At 43.7% G+C, this 16,708-nt stretch overlaps 1 protein-coding gene across 1 annotated transcript in view; it reads left to right on the forward strand.

Annotated features, from left to right (window-relative positions):
* Positions 1-16,708, forward strand: part of LOC122800226 (dynein axonemal heavy chain 17-like) — a 17,083,451-nt gene that overhangs the window by 9,462,505 nt on the left and 7,604,238 nt on the right. The window lies entirely within an intron of this gene.

The following is a 16,708-nucleotide window of genomic DNA, read 5'->3' on the forward strand; positions in this document are numbered from 1 at the left end:
CATTGCAGGCCTTTCAGAATGCTCTTGCTTCAGGAAATGTTGTGATTCAAACAGACAACATGTCATTGGTTTGGTACATCAACAAACAAGGGGGGAACAGATTTTACCCCTTGTATCAAGAAGCACTCAGGGTTTGCCAATGAGCGATCTCTTCCAACCGCTTTCTTATAGCAATGTATGTTCCGGGGAAGTCCAATGTATTAGCAGACAAGATGAACAGATACATCCTACTACCTCACGAGTGGTCCCTCAACAAGAATGTAGCGGAATTCATTTTCTGACACTGGGAAGTGCAGCAGCTACTTTGCCCTAATCCCCCCAAATTAGATTAGGAGTCACTGAGGGATGCTGTTCTCCACGATTAGCCCCGGTCTACTTTATACTTATCCTCCAATTCCTTTGATTCCAAAGTTCCTATAGAGAGCTGCCAGGTTGAAGAGGAAAGTCATCCTCATTATACCGTATTGGCCTCTACAGATTTGGTTTCCCATTCTGTGGCCTCAGATTCATATTACATTATCAAAAGATAACGTAATCGAACGGCTGAAACATCGAAACAGCCACATTTCAAAACTTTTATTGTGGGAGGCTTCACCCCCCCACACACATCCCCCCCGCTAAATATATAATGTGAGAGTGTTCAATCTCGCCTTTGTTCTTACACATGGGTTCGGAGCCGATCCTCGGCTCCGTGCCGGCCGACTGCAAGCTCTGCATCGAGAAGAAGCTCGAGGACATCTAATACCCACAATCCCCCTCTGCCTTTACCTCAGATCTAGTTTGCCGCTGCTGCATACGCATCGCTGGAGGCTAGCTCGAGGCTTTTTCAGATAAGATTTTAACTATTTTGGTTAAATTTTCAAAAGAACTTCTTTAAGATCTATAGTTATTGAAAGTTAGTGTACGGTGTGTGAGTAGAGCAAAATTCTCGGTACCATTAAATTAGTTTAACTTAGTTTAACTAACTGGTATAGAGTTTTTCGGGGCCTACCACCCCTACTTGGATTGACAATCGGACTTACAAATTACCGGATTTGACTTTTTGTTACCTGGATTGACTGTTACTGGACTTCACTGTTTCTTTCTCTTTTCATTATGTCTGAGAAAATGAAATCTGGCTTCAAACGTTGTCAGTGTGGCCAAAAGATGTCGGTCACAGACAACCACAGTTCCTGTGTCTACTGTCTTGGCCCTCTCCACTTACAAGAGGACTGTTCTATTTGTCACTCTTTTAGTGGGAGGGTCATGACAGATAGGCGCAGGAAACTGATGGATAGAGGATTGCTGAAACCCTCTTTCCAGGAGGTTCTGGATGCTTCAGACCAGGCATCCAAGTCCTCGAAGGGGTCGAAGACGTCGGAGCCCAAGTCATCGGCTCCGAGCTCTTCGGGTATAGTTAGATCACCGGTTCCACAGACTTCGGGGCCGAGTGTTCAACTGTTGGCAGTTTCCGAGCCTCGAGTCTTGGAACCGGTGACGGAGCTCCCTCCACCGACTCTGTTGAGGTCGGCTCCGTCTTCAATCCCTTCGACTCGTTCTTCCAGGCCCCTTTCTGACACCGATGTGGACCGTGTGGTGCAGAAATTGATGGAGCATACGGCCCTATCCAAGCTTATCTCGGTCTCCTCTCAGTTGATGTCGAGACTTGAAGGCCTGCCACTATCTCCATCTGTTCCTCCTCCGAGACCTGTCCAGTCTTCGGAGCCGGAAGAAGCTGAACTGATGATTGTGGAGCCCTCGGTGCCAGAACCGTCTTTTTCTCGGTCGGCACCGTTCACCTCGACTCCATCCGATCCGGTACTGGAGTCTTGGGGCCGAAGATCCGTCCTTGGTTCCGGGACCGAGAGTCGGACCGATGTTTCGTTCCGGCGCTCCCTCTCGGGGCCTCGCACGGATCGACTCGGTTCCGTCCTCGGGTCGGTGCCTTCGGTTCCTGTTTCGGGGATTCTTCCCATTTCTTCGGAACCGGGAGATACCTCGACTCGGGACCCGGGGGCCTTCGATCTCATGAGGAAGGTGTTGTCTACCCAGACAACCACATCAGCAGGTACAGCTTCTCCTCCCACAAAGGACCGTTATCCTCCTCTGCACCCACGGCCACGTGCAAGCGTCGGGCACCAGTGTCTCAGCCACCCCTGGAGGGTGCCCCTCTTCCTCGGAGGCTTCTTCGGATGCTCCCCACGAAGAAGTCCCTAGGAAAAGACTGTGTAAGAGGAGACACTTGGATTCTCCACAAGAATCCTTGACATCTGATACTGACTTAGATGAGTCAGAAGGGTCCCCTAAGTCACCTTCAGAGGATGTCTCTTTTTCTGACATCTTGGAGATCCTAAAACAGAGAGGTGACTGGCAAGCCCTCCCCCCTTCTGAGGATGAGTCAGTTTTGCTGAAGGCATTTGGTGCTCGCCCTTCCTCCTCCTGGGTCACTCCGCCCTTTGATGAGTTAATGGAATTGATTGCTCGAAGGGCGTGGGAGACACCTGACACGGTGGAACCAGTCCCTAGGAAGCCAAATAAGTACATTACGGCACCACAGGACAAGGCTTACCTCACCAAAGGAGTTCCAGTAGACGCCATGGTTGTGGCAGCGGCCACGAAAAAGGAGATGTCGGAGTCTTCCTCATCTGTCCATCCGCCTAACAAAGATTCTAGGACCATGGACAGATACGGGAAGCGCATTTTCAGTTCAGCGGCTTTCTCTATGCGTTCCCTGAACTATTTGACTCATTTTACACGTTTACAGAGGGATCTAGTCAAAGAGTTGGGAGATACCCTCCAGGGTACTACAGATGCTGCTGTTTCAGAGAAAGTTACAGCGCATCTCAACACCCTTACGTCCATTGTAAACTCGTCCATGAGGCTGATATCCTATGCAGCCGAAGGATCGAGTAGGGCAGCGGCTTCAGCGATTGCTCTTCGTAGGCAATCCTGGATGCGCTTATGTTCGCTTTGGAAGCCTTCAAGTCTTCCTTTACTAACGCCCCATTTGACGGAGCCACACTTTTTGGCCCTAAAGTAAAGGAGACCCTTACCCGGTGTGAACAGGAGGGAAAGACTCTGTCTGCTGTCGGAGTCCGTTTTCCACCCTTCCAGACCGTACCCCAAAGGGCAACGTGGTGGGAAAATGTGGTTTCGAAAACCCCAAGGATCTTTCCCAAACACGCAGGGTGATGCCCCCTCTAGAGGCAGAGGGGGGGCCAGAGGTGGAAGACGCCGCCCTGGCGGCAGAGGGGGTCCGCAAAACCAAGGTGACAGGGATAACCTCCCTGGCAAACCTTTTCAGCACTCCTGAGAGGAGGCCCGACTGTCCTGCTCTGGAGGCAGTCGGGGGTCGCTTAGCTTTATACCCTCAGGCCTGGCAAAACCTCTCTTCAGACAATTGGGTAAAAAGCATTGTTACCAGAGGTTACAAAATCCCATTTCTATCCACACCCATTCCAAAGAGAAAACTCCCAGATGTACCACCCCATCTGCGAGACCCAGCAGCTACAGAAATTTCAAAGCTGCTAAGAAAAAGAGTCATCCAACCAGTCCCAGCGGACCAAATAGGATTCGGAACTTACTCAAGGTTCTTTTTAGTTCCAAAGAAAACAGGGACTGGAGGCCGATTCTGGACCTAAGCCATCTCAACACCTTTGTCAAGAAGGAAAAGTTCCGAATGGTCACGCTTCAATCGATCCTTCCATTCTTACGGAAGGACGACTGGATGTGCTCGATAGATCTGAAGGACGCATACTACCACATCAAAATGGCCAGGGCATCCAGGGATCATTTGCGCTTCCGGCTGGGAGCCAGTCACTATCAGTTTCGAGCCCTGCCCTTTGGTCTGACTACAGCCCCAGGGTCTTCACCAAATGCATGGCAGTGGTAGCGTCTCATCTGAGGCGCCTAGGATTCCAGGTGTTTCCGTATCTGGACGACTGGCTCCTGTCTGCCACCACCAGGCGTCAACTGATACAAGCCAGGGATTACACCCTACAACTTTGTACACACCTTGGCATTTCAGTAAATTTCGAAAAATCGTTGCTACAGCCATCACAGCATATCTTATTCATAGGAGCGGAATTAGATACGCGTCATTTAGTTCTAAAACTTCCTACAGAAAGAATAGTAGCACTTCAATTCAACATTTCCCTTCTACTGTCGTCCAGAAAGTCACTGGCAAAAATTGTTCTGAAAGTTTTGGGTCTCATGGCAGCTTCTCTCATTGCGATACCATTGGGAAGACTGCACATGAGAGTGCTACAATGGCTTCTGTTTGCACAATGGTCATTCCAACAACTTCCACTGACTCACGAAATTTTGATAACGAAAACATGCAAATCACACCTAATGTGGTGGTTACAGACTTGCAACCTATCCAGCGGAAGACCATTTGTGCTACCCGCACCGTCAGCGACGATAACCACGGACGCTTCCCTGATAGGGTGGGGGGCATCTTTCAGGGACAGACAGTCCAAGGCGAATGGACCAATCTGGAGTACAATCTGCACATCAATGTTCTGGAGTTGAGGGCAGTGTTTTTGGCGTTGCAACACTTTGCTCCCCTCCTTCCTCCAGGGACCATTGCAGTTCAGACAGACAACATGTCCGTAGTCTGGTACATAAACAAGCAAGGGGGAACCAGGTCTTACCAACTATGCAGAGAGGCCATGAGAATTTGGCAATGGGCAGAGTCCACCGGTCGCTTTCTGATCGCAACGCACATCCCGGGGTCATCCAACGTCATAGCCGACAGGCTGAGCAGGGCAATACTATTGCCTCACGAGTGGTCCCTCAAACAGTTGCGAGAAGGATATTTCGCAAATGGGGCCAGCCTACCTGCGATCTGTTTGCGTCTCCAATGAACGCCAAATGCAGGAGCTACTTTGCCCTATTACCCTCCAGGGAAGTCCCCAGGGACGCTGGTGCACGATTGGCCCCCGGGTCTCCTGTATGCTTTTCCTCCATTTCCCCTGATTGCAAAGTTTCTACAGAAAGCCAACAACCTTCAGAGGACTATTATTCTCATTGCCCCGTTCTGGCCTCATCAAATTTGGTTCCCCTTTCTATTACGTCACCGCATTCGGGGACCTTGGATGCTGGACCCAGAGCCAGATCTACTGACTCACTCGTCAGGAGTTCCTCACCCATCTCTAGAATCTCTCCATCTAGCAGCTTGGCTGCTCCGCTTCCCTTTCTAGCCAGGTCGGTTCCACTTACATCGGCGGTTCAAGATATTTTACTAGCTTCTCATAAAGTTTCCACTACTAAGACTTACACCAGTAAGTGGAAACGTTTTGTCTTTTGGGCGGAGTCACATCATTTGGACCCTGTTAGAGCTCTGTTAAATAAGGTTTTAGAGTTCTTGACTGAACTATTTCATGAAGGAGCTTCCCCGGCTACTTTAAGAGTACAGTTAGCTGCCATTTCTAACTATCATGTAGAGGAATGTGGTGCGCCTATTATGGCTCACAGACTGTCTAAAGCCTTTTTAAAAGGTTCTTTTCATATCAGACCACCAGTCAGAAGTCCGACATCACCGTGGAATTTAAACCTGTTGCTCTCTAAATTGATGTTGCCACCCTTTGAACCAGCCTCAAGTTGCACATTGAAATTCTTGTCATGGAAAACTTTATTTCTAGTGGCCATTACATCTGCTAGACGAGTGTCTGAGCTTCAGGCCCTTTCTGTCAAGCATCCTTATTTAATATTTCATTCTGACAGAGTATCCCTACGCACTAATCCATCCTTTCTTCCCAAAGTTTGTTCTTCTAGTAATATTAATCAGTCCATTGAACTACCCACCTTCTTTAAGAACCACTCTAATAAATTGGAGTATATGTTGCACAAACTGGACGTCCATAGACAACTCAGATTTTATTTGGATAGAACAAAAGATCACAGGAAATCTGATCAACTATTTGTAGCTTTTGCTGACAGCAGAAAGGGTCTTGCAGTTATGAAACAAACTCTTTCTAAATGGCTAACTGACTGTATCACATATGTTTATGAAGCCTCTGATCAAACATTATCAACAAAACCCAAAGGACATTCCACCAGATCAGTTTCTACATCTTTGGCTCACGCAGCTCGCTTACCACTAGACACTATTTGTGCGGCTGCTACTTGGGCTAAACCACATACATTTATATCTCATTACAAAGTGGACAGGGTTTCTAGGGATAGGGCAACCTTTGGTTCCACTGTGCTCAAGAACGTTCTCCCTTGAGTTCCTCAGGATCATGGAGCTAGGGACGCTACCCATGTGTAAGAACAAAGGCGAGATTGAACACTCTCACATAAAGAAGTTATGTCCTTACCATAACGTTCCATGTGGAGTGTTCATCTCGCCTTGGTTATTACACTCCCACCCTTCCCACCCTTAGGAAGAACGTTCGATTTGGTGCCTGGTCTGGAGTATTCTCCTTCTGCTGTTGCAGTATTAGTGTTACTATCATACCCTTGGTATGTTTGTATATATGTACTTATGTATATAGTTTGGCATGTGTGCGTGCTTTATGTCTGGTTTGCTTGCAAACTAGATCTGAGGTAAAGGCAGAGGAGGATTGTGGGTATTAGATGTCCTCGAGCTTCTTCTCGATGCAGAGCTTGCAGTCGGCCGGCACGGAGCCGAGGATCGGCTCCGAACCCATGTGTAATAACCAAGGCGAGATGAACACTCCACATGGAACGTTATGGTAAGGACATAACTTCTTTTTCCAACTCTGAGATCACAGTACAGTGAGGAAAGGGCAAATATCCCAATCTTCACTGTACTGCAATCCCACAATATAAATTTCTAAATGCAGCTATTTCGATGTTTTGGCTGTTCAATTACGTTATCTAATGATAATGTAATAGGATCCCTATGGCCTCATCTACTTCATCAACACTGGATTCTGGACCCGGCACCAGATCTGTTGTCTCACCCAACAGGCATGATTCAGTCAAACCTTCCCAATCTCAAGCTGAGAGCTTGGTTTCTACATTTCTAGTAATAGCCAGACAACCTATGCTCTCATCTGCTGTTCACCACATTTTGTTATCCTCCCTTAAAGCATTTACAAGGAAACTTTATACCAGTATATGGAAGAGATTTGTACACTGGGCTTTTCAAAATCATATTGACACTTTTTCTGCCCCGATTCATAGCATTCTCAATTTTTTGATGCTACATCTTAATCAAGTAGCCAGGGATTCAACAGTTAAAGTTCAGTTGGCAGCAATTTCTAATTTCCATAATAGATTTGACGGTTCCTCACTTGCTTCTCATAAACTTTGTAAAACCTTTTTGCAAGGCACACAAATTTTAACACCTCCATGTAAAGATCTTACCTCTACATGGGATCTTAATCTGGTACTGCAAGCCTTGAACCATCCACCTTTTGAACCTGCACATGACTGCGGTCTTAAATTTTTTTCTTGGAAAACTTTATTATTGGCCATTACTTCTGCCAGACAAATTTCAGAAATTCATGCCTTGTCTGTAAAACACCTATATCTAATTTTTCATAAAGATAGGCTTACACTAATAATTAATGCATCTTTTTTTGCCCAGAATAGCATCAGAGCCCCATATTAACCAGTCCATCAATTTACTGTTTTTCTTTTAAAATTATTTGAACAAAGGCGAATATTTATTACATTTATTAGATGTTCATAAGCAACTGTGCTTCTATTTACATAGAACAAAGGACATCAGATCTATGGATCAGTTATTTGTTTCATTTGCAGATGTGAAACTAGGTTAAACAGTGTCCAAAGTCACCCTAACCAGATGGCTTACATAGAACAAATTGGATATCCCTTTACCAAGGCAGATATGTGCTCATTCAACCAGGTCCATAGCAACTTCCTGTGTTTTTCATTCAAGAGCTTCCATGAATGAAATAATTTGTGACAGCAACTTTGGGCTAACCACCCCCATACCTTTATCACTCATTACAAACTGGATTTGATATCAAGAAATAGAGCATGATTTGGCTCAGTGGTGCTTAAGAATATCCTTCCTTGAGTCCACCCTGGGATTTAGGTAGCTGGGGACTCTGTTCCATCAGTTGAGAACAGAATGAAAATTGACAACATCAGATAAAGAAGTTATGTACTTACCATAACGGTCCACCTGTGTTGCCTCTTTTCACTCTTCCTCAACTTCCCACCCACCAACCCCCATCCTTATGGTTTTCTGGAAGAGAGAGTGGATATAAAATTTTTGTGTACTCACATCATGAAGAAACTCCAGCTAAGGCCTTGTTTAGCCTTTTTTCTGTATTTACATTTATGTCTGTTTGTATGTGAATTATTTCATCTGATGTTGTCAATCTTTATTTAATCCTTGACAAATGGGTTCAATTCCGATATCGGAACTGACTTGGCCATTACTACAGCCTGCAATAACCAAAAACTCTTGAGCTTAAGTCCTGCCCAGAATGCTCCTTCCCAAATTACCTCTGATCTCGTTTGCTGTTTCCTGAGAAAGACGTGTCACCAGTAGCTCTTGAGCTAAGTGATTTATTTCTATATATTTTCATTGTTAATATAACTTGTTACCATTTCTAGCTTTAATATTTACTGTCACCTTTCCTTTATAGCTACACATTTCAGATAGCTCCTTTCTATATCCCTTTTTATACTTCGGTGCTTTTTTCATTTACCATCTTTCTTTTCTCACCTTTCGGTACTCTCTGCTACTGTAGTTGGTAAAACATATATGTATATATATATATATATATATATATATATATATATATATATATATATATATATATATATATATATATATATAGTTCCCCTTCACAAGATCAAATGAATGGAAGCTCGAAATGCATAAGCTCGAGACCAGAATCTCAAACTTCCATTCACTCGAAATTGTGAATGGGAAGTTTAGGGTTAAAAAAAAAGAGTTCTGTTATCTTTTTGCAGGGGGCTAGGTTCCCCTGCACCCTTGTAGCTGTCATCTAAGAGCTGAGTGACCGCAATATAGCAGAGAACTGGGAAATCTTCTGTTTTGCGCTTATGCATATAGCGTGGAACAGAAGATTTCCCTTTCCTTCGCTGTAGTGCGATCTCAGAGTAGGAATATTTAGGTGGGGGGTGCAACATTAGAAAGATTTTTTTTTTTTTTTTATTTCCCCTTCACATTTTTGAGTTTCTGTAAACCCGAGATTCTGGCTTCGGGGTTATGAATTTCGAGTTTATAGGAATTTGATCTTGCGAAGGGGAACCATATATATTCATATATATGTATATGGGTCCACTTCACATGACTGAAAGCTCAAAATACTGAAATTCATTTGACTAAATCCACATTCCCGAATGTTCAAAATACTGAAAACTCATTTGACTGACTTTCAGAATACTAAAAGCTTACAATGCTGAATTGCAAAATACCAAATGTTAAGCCATAAACATGACGTGTTTCCCTTCACCTCTGAATTACTTAACATAATAAAAAATGCACAGATCCATGAATACCAAACATTTCATCACAAATAACATTAACATTCACAAAACCTAGGTTTACAATACCAAATAAACCGTGCAAATATCACCAACACTTTGTCTCACCAAATGAAAATTATAAAAGAAAAAATGCACTTACAATATCATCTAACTCTTTCCAAAATTAAAAAAACTACTTACTTACTTCATTAACAGACACTGGATGATATAAAACCAAACTTGGTGGTAGGCTACCCGCCAAACTATATATACTAACTCTGGAATTGCACTACAGTGGAGAAAAGGGCATATACCCTTTACATACCTTAAAGTACTGTACACACTGCCATTTGGCATTTTGCAATTCAGCATTGTAAGCTTTCAGTATTATGAAAGTCAGTCAAATGAGTTTTCAGTATTTTGAACATTCGGGATTTTGGACTCAGTCAAATGAATTTCAGTATTTTGAGCTTTCAGTCATGTGAAGTGGACCTATATATATATATATATATATATATATATATATATATATATATATATATATACATATATATATATATATTTACATATATATATATATATATATATATATATATATATATGTACCTTTTTTGATTCCCCTTCCTTTCTATACCCTTAAAAAAGAAAGTGTGTGTACTTCTACCTATATAGTGTTTAAATCTTTCTGTGAGTATATAGTGTGCATGCGTGTGTGTGTGTGTGTGTGTGTGTGTGTGTGTGTGTGTGTGTGCACACGCACGTTTGTGGTCATGTTTACCTGTTTTTTTTTCTGGGTATCATGACTGATAAGGGCAGAGGGACTTCTTGGTTCAAGAAATGCCTCAAATGGGAATGAAAGCTTCCAAATTCTGATGGGCATTCGCTCTGTGTTTACTGCCTGGACCCAGTGCACTTACAAGAAGATTGTTCTGTCTGCCATAGCTTCAGGCAGTGGGCCCTGGTTGAAAGAAAAAATAAGTTAATTTTGAAAAGTATGTTAAAAATCTACATTTGAAGAGGCTGTTAGATATGTCTAGAAATGTATAAACGCATGTGCTTATCTATTTGCTAGTTAGATGCATATACACGTCTGTTGCTATAGTATATATAAGAATAATATAGTCAGTTAGATGCATGTATTTCTGTTTGCTAGCATACATATATTAAAGGGTTAAACTATTCTTAGCTGAAAGCAAGGAAAAAAATCAAATAAATAAGTGGCATTCATTCATGCAATGTAACATAAAGTCTGGTACAGCTTGAGACAAGCTGAATGTTCAGTGTCTGGAACATGCTTCAAGGGGTTTACTTTCATATTTGCAAACATCATTTAGACAAACGCAACAATTTCCGACAAATATTGTCGGAAATCAAAACACCGAGTAACCAAAATATCGAACGGAGCATTTCAGCAATGTCGAATATCGAATTTGCTGAAATGCTCACATCTACCCACAACTAACAATAACGTTTGCAGGGGGGCAAGCCCCCCTGCACTCCCCACACCCCCTACTTATATATATATATATATATATATATATATATATATATATATATATATATATATATATATACAAACTCCGAGATCACACTATAGTGAGGGTAAGGGTATATTTCTCGATCCCCACTATAGTGCAATCTGCACCGCAATGTTGAAGCTGACAATAGCGGCTGTTCGCTCATGTCAGCTTAGACATTGTGGTGATCGAACTCTCAGTTCGAGAAAATGATTTTCGCACATATTCGATCGTTTAAATGACAATCGAATATGTGATAGTAAACCGCTTCAAAGACTACAGATAAGGATCCAGGTGCGAGGAAAGAACTGTTACATAATTCACCTTGAAACAAGAACACAAAGGAGCATTATTAACAGACTGCATGTCATCAAGTGCGGGGGTATCCAAAGACAGTTTTCACACAGACCAGAAAAGACTCCATAAATACCAAAGTAATGACTTTGAAAGTTCCCAAAAATCTGCTTGCATAAGAATGTATATATGTGAAATGTAATCTGATTTCTAGGGAGATCTGTTAGAGCTGTTTCATGGAGAACATAGTTTATGCTGTATTGAAAAGAAACCTGAAGACATTAAACCCTGCAAGCTAAACTGTATTGTATGTCTCGTCTGTTATACAGACAGTTATTTTAATAGTTATTGTGCACAGTTTTAAAGGTTAATAATCTGCAAAGTTTATGTGCAGTCATCACACTTTGTTTTTTCACAAGGCACGCAGAATTCAGCACAGACATCTAAACATCTACTATTAATTTATCAGAAGACATCTCTGGTCATGACTCAAAAAGCAAAATGGATGTTTCATCCCATTCCTCATCTTTGTCTTCTTCAAAGGTTTACAAGTCCAAGAAAAGGAGTTGTTCAGTGCCAGCTTCTCCCTCAGCCCCAATGACAAAAAGGTTTGAACCGTTGGTTCCCTCTGTTTCTGCAGAACCCATACATACCATACAAGATTCTTTGGTACTTGACCTCCTCCTCATTACCAACAGTGTTTTCCTCACTGGTGCCAAAGTTGTCTGCACTGATCCAAGGCCAGACCACGGAACCGATAGTCTCTGTGCTGTCTGTTTCTCCAGTGCTGATGTTTTCGGTGCCAGCTGAAAGTGTGGAATTTTCATTCTTAGATCATCCTAGGACCATACACTCCTCTTCAATTGACCCCTTTGCAGGTCAATTACCTAACTCCTTTTTGGAATGACCTATATCCCCTTCTGCCCAGTCTATTTGTTCCACCAAGAGCCTGACTGAATTGGAAGTGTTGTGATTGGTAGATCATCTCCTGGTTCTGAGGAGATTTACACCTGTGTCCTTGGTTCTTGTTCATTCCATTGCCAGAACCTTTCCTTCTTTGACTCCAACTAGTCTTCCTCCTCTGACCTCCACTGAGGACTAGGGGATCCTGTCTCCAACTTTCCCACTGCCAACTGTTTCAGTTCTGGCTAGGTCTTTATCTCTGGTGCCAAACCATACCCTAAACTCTTCGGCCTTTTCTGAGCTGGTGACCTGTTGGGTTCATGGCTACATTGTCGGCTCTAAGGGGCAGGACTTGACTTCAGTTTTTTCGGAGCCATCCCTGCACCTTGGGGCTTCAGCATGTACTAGCTTGACCCTGGCTTCGGCCTCAGGAGTGGTCTGTTCTGAGTGGGGTGGGGGACCACAGTTCCGAGGCAGTCTTTCTCAGTCCTGGGCTCCCTTCTCTGGGGGGAACCCTTTTCAGGCCATGGAGGCGGCTCTGTCCACTGTGGGCATTCAGTCAGCTCCACCCCGATGGAGCAGCTTCCTATTCCTCCACCCTCATCCAGACCCTCAACCAATTCCAACACTTGGACAGTGAGTGGCTAAACTGCAGGAACCACCTATACAGGTTTTGTCATCTTCTGACACCTCCCCAGATTGTCCCACTGGGGAGGTTCCTTAGAAGAGGAAGTGTAAGAGGAAAAATTTCGATTCTCCAGAGGAATCCACCACAGTGGACTCTGATTATGATGAAGGGGAGGGTGTCCCATGGTCACCCCCGGAAGACATCTCCTTTGGAGACATCCTTGAGATCCTTAAGCAGAGGGATGGCTGGATGTCCCAATCACCCTTTTTGGAGGAATCAGTGTACCTGCAGGCCTTCGGTGCTCGCCCACCTACCTATTGGATTACTCTGCCCACTGATGAGCTCATAAAGTTGATCTCGCAATGGGTGTGGAAGGCTTCTGATGCTATAGACCCATCCCCAGGAGATCAGACAAAATTCTTGCCGCACTCGAGGATCATCATTTTTGGGCAAATGGATGGCCAGTAGATGCCATGGTGGTAGCAGTGACCACAAAAAAGGAAATGACAGAGGAAAGTTCCACTATACATCCTCCTAATATAGAGTTTTGGGTGATGGATTGGTTTGGAAAGTGAGTTTATGCTTCATTGACATTTGCAGTACAGTCTTTGAACTTTATGGCACACTTCACCAGACTCCAAAGGGATCTGATTAAGGAGATATCATATACTCTGGCAGGATCTGTATTTGATGAAGTCCAACATAAGGTTGCTTCTCAGTTGGCCATCCTAGAGTCCATTTCAAATTTGTCCATGAGGCTGATAGCACATCATGATGAAGGGACGACCAGAGCAGTGGGAGTGGGCATAGCCATAAGGAGACATACCTGGATGTGCTTGTGCGAATTTGCAGAGTCATTCAAGTCTTCATTCATCAATGCCCCCTTTGATGGATCATCCTTTTTTGGCCCTAAAATTTGAGAATTGTTGTCTAGGTGTGAAAAGTATGGAAAGATCCTGCAGTGGTCATACATTTTTTGTACTCCTCAGCGTTCATTTTTAAGGAACCAGAGGAGCAGAAAATGTGGTTCCAAAAGTCCCAATGGCCTTTCCAGGACATATGTGGCAGTGGCTCCCCCAGGGGCTGAGGGGGGGAACTTTAATGGAAGATGCCATCGACACGCAGAGGTGGTCTGAAAAATCAGGGTTCCAGGGATACATTTCCTGGTAAACCCTATCAGCGCTCTTGAAAGAAGGCCCGATTGCCTTCCTCTGGAGGCAGTTGGGGGGCATTTATTCCTGTACAAACATGACTGGTTTCAGATAATTTTGGATGTTTGGGTGCAGAGGATTATAACCAGAGGCAACATCATACCCTTTCTCTTACTTCCCCACAATGGCAAGAAAATGCCTGACATTGCACCCAGTCAAAGGGAACCAGCAGTATTAGAAATACAAAAAACTGCTAGAAAAAGAGTCATCCAAGAGGCCCTGCCAGACCAGATAGAATCCGGAGTTTACTCAAGATTCTTTTTAGTGCCAAAAAAGACAGGGGACTGGAGACCAATTTTGGATCTAAGTGCTTTGAACAATTCTGTTCAACAGACAAAATTCTGGATGGTCACGGTTCAGTCTATTCTCCCATTTCTAAGGAAAGAAGATTGGATGTGCTCAATAGATCTCCGGGATGCATATTGCCACATAAAAATGGAAAAGCGCTCCAAGAGATTTTGCTGTTTTTGGTTTGGAGCCATTCATTATCAGTTCAGAGCCCTACCATTTGGTCTCATCATAGCCCCCAGGGTACTCACCAAATGCATGGTAGTAGTAGCAGCTCATTTGAGACTGCAAGGATTCTGCGTATTTCTGTACTTAGATGACTGTCTCATTACCATTCCCACCAGGCATCTTCTAGAACAAGCAAGAGACTATGTTCTCTAGACCTGCGCCAGCCTGGGGATTGCCATAAATGAAGAGAAATCACAACTGACTCCAGCTCAAACTTTAGCGTTCATAGGAGCAGTTCTTAATACCAGTACTTGCACAGCCTCCCTACCTTGTCTAAGATTGCAAAACATCAAGGCCCAAGTGCAAAAAATTGTCAGAAACAGGAGAGTAGCCACACGACTAGTCCTACAAGCCTTAGGTTGTATGGCAGCGACCATATTGTTAGTTCCCCTATGGAGATTTCACATCAGAATTGTACAGTGGCTTCTAGCATCTCAGTGGTGTATAATGTATCAACCAATGTCTGATCGGATTTTGATTACCAACCATTGCAAGAAAGACCTGGATTGGTGGATTCATTCAGAAGAAATTCTCTTGGGCTACCCCTTTGTCCCATGTCAATCCCAAGCCGTAGTGACCGTGGATGCCTCCTAGATGGGGTGGGGAGGCACTATTTGGGCAAGACTGTCCAAGGCACTTGGTCTCTCATGGAGGCCTGCTTGTATATCAGTATTCTAGAGTTGAGGGCAGTGCTTTTCGTGTTGCAGGCCTTTCAAACTGCTCTCCCCTTGAGAATGATTGCGATTCAAACAGACAGTATGTCGGTTGTTTAGTACATCACCAAACAAGGAGGAACCAAGTCTTACTCCCTTTGTCAAGAAACTCTTAGGGTTTTTGCCATGGGCAAACTCTTCCCACTGTTTTCTAATAGCAAAGCATATTCCAGGGAGTTCCGCTGTGATAACAGACAAACTGAGCAGATGCATTCTCCTGCCTCACAAATGGTCTCTCAATCCCAAAATGGCAGAAAAGATTTTTCGTCACTGGGGCCAGCCTTGTTGTGACCTATTTGCATTTCTCCTAAACAACAAGTGCAGCATTTACTTCACCCTGGTCCTCCCTCCAGGGGAATCCACGAGAGACACTGGCCTGCACAATTGGCCCTCCAGACTCTTGTACACTTTCCTCCAATCCCTTTGATTATTCATTTTCTAAAAAAAGCGATCAGGTTGAAGAGCAATGTAATCTTCATTGCCCTCTTCTGGTCTTGACAGATTTTGTTCCACTTTCTTTGGCCTTTTTTGATTTAATGACCATGGACTCTGGACCCAGATCCAGATCTCCTATCCCATCCAGGGGGATTCATTCATCCAAACCTTCAAAACCTCAAGCTCATAGCTTGGCTTCTCCAGTTCCATTGATTTCCGGGCCTAATTGTCTATCTTCCCCAGTTCATTGGATTGTTTTGGCCTCCCATAAGCCTTCCACTAGAAAACTCTACAAACGTAAATGGAAGAGATTTTACTTCTGGGCTCAAGATAATGACATGGACCCCTCATACACTCCTATTGACAAAGTCTTAGAATTTTTAGCTTTGATCTTTAAAGTAGGAGCCACTTCCTCTACTATCAGGGTTCAACTATCGGTTGTTTCTAATTTTCATAATGGGTTCAAAAAGTATTCATTGATTTTTCATGAACTGTGCAAAGCATTCTTAAAAGGAACCTTGATGTTAAAGCTGGCTTATAAAGATCCATCTGCACCTTGGGACCTACACTTAGTGTTTCAAACAATAGTGCATCCCCCCTTTGAGCCTGCTGCCAACTGCTAGCAAGATACCATATGGGAATTCTTCACTGGACCTTAGCAACTCAGTGGTCCATTCTACATCAACCTATGTCTACCCAGATCAGGATAACTCAAGCAGGCAAAAAATTCCTCTTGTGGTGGATTTAATCAGATCAGGTATTATAAGGTCATTCCTTCATTCTTCCTCAGCTCAGTGCCATAGTGACCACTGATGCTTCTCAGATTGGGTGGGGAGCACTTCTTGGGAATGAGAGTCCAAGGCACATGGTCCCCCAAAGAGGTCAATATGTATATCAATGTCCTAGAAATGAGAGCAGTATTTTTAGCATTGCAGGTCTTTCAAGACTTTTGCCCTTCCAGGGCTATTGCAATTCAAATGGACAATATGTCAGTCGTATGTCACATCAACAAACAAGGAGGGACCAGATCTTACCCTTTGTGTCAAGAAGCTCTGAGAGTGTGGCAAT

The sequence above is a fragment of the Protopterus annectens genome, chromosome 4.part0, assembly GCF_019279795.1.
Source record: "Protopterus annectens isolate FY-2018-M chromosome 4.part0, PAN1.0, whole genome shotgun sequence".
NCBI classification, from domain to species: domain Eukaryota; kingdom Metazoa; phylum Chordata; order Ceratodontiformes; family Protopteridae; genus Protopterus; species Protopterus annectens.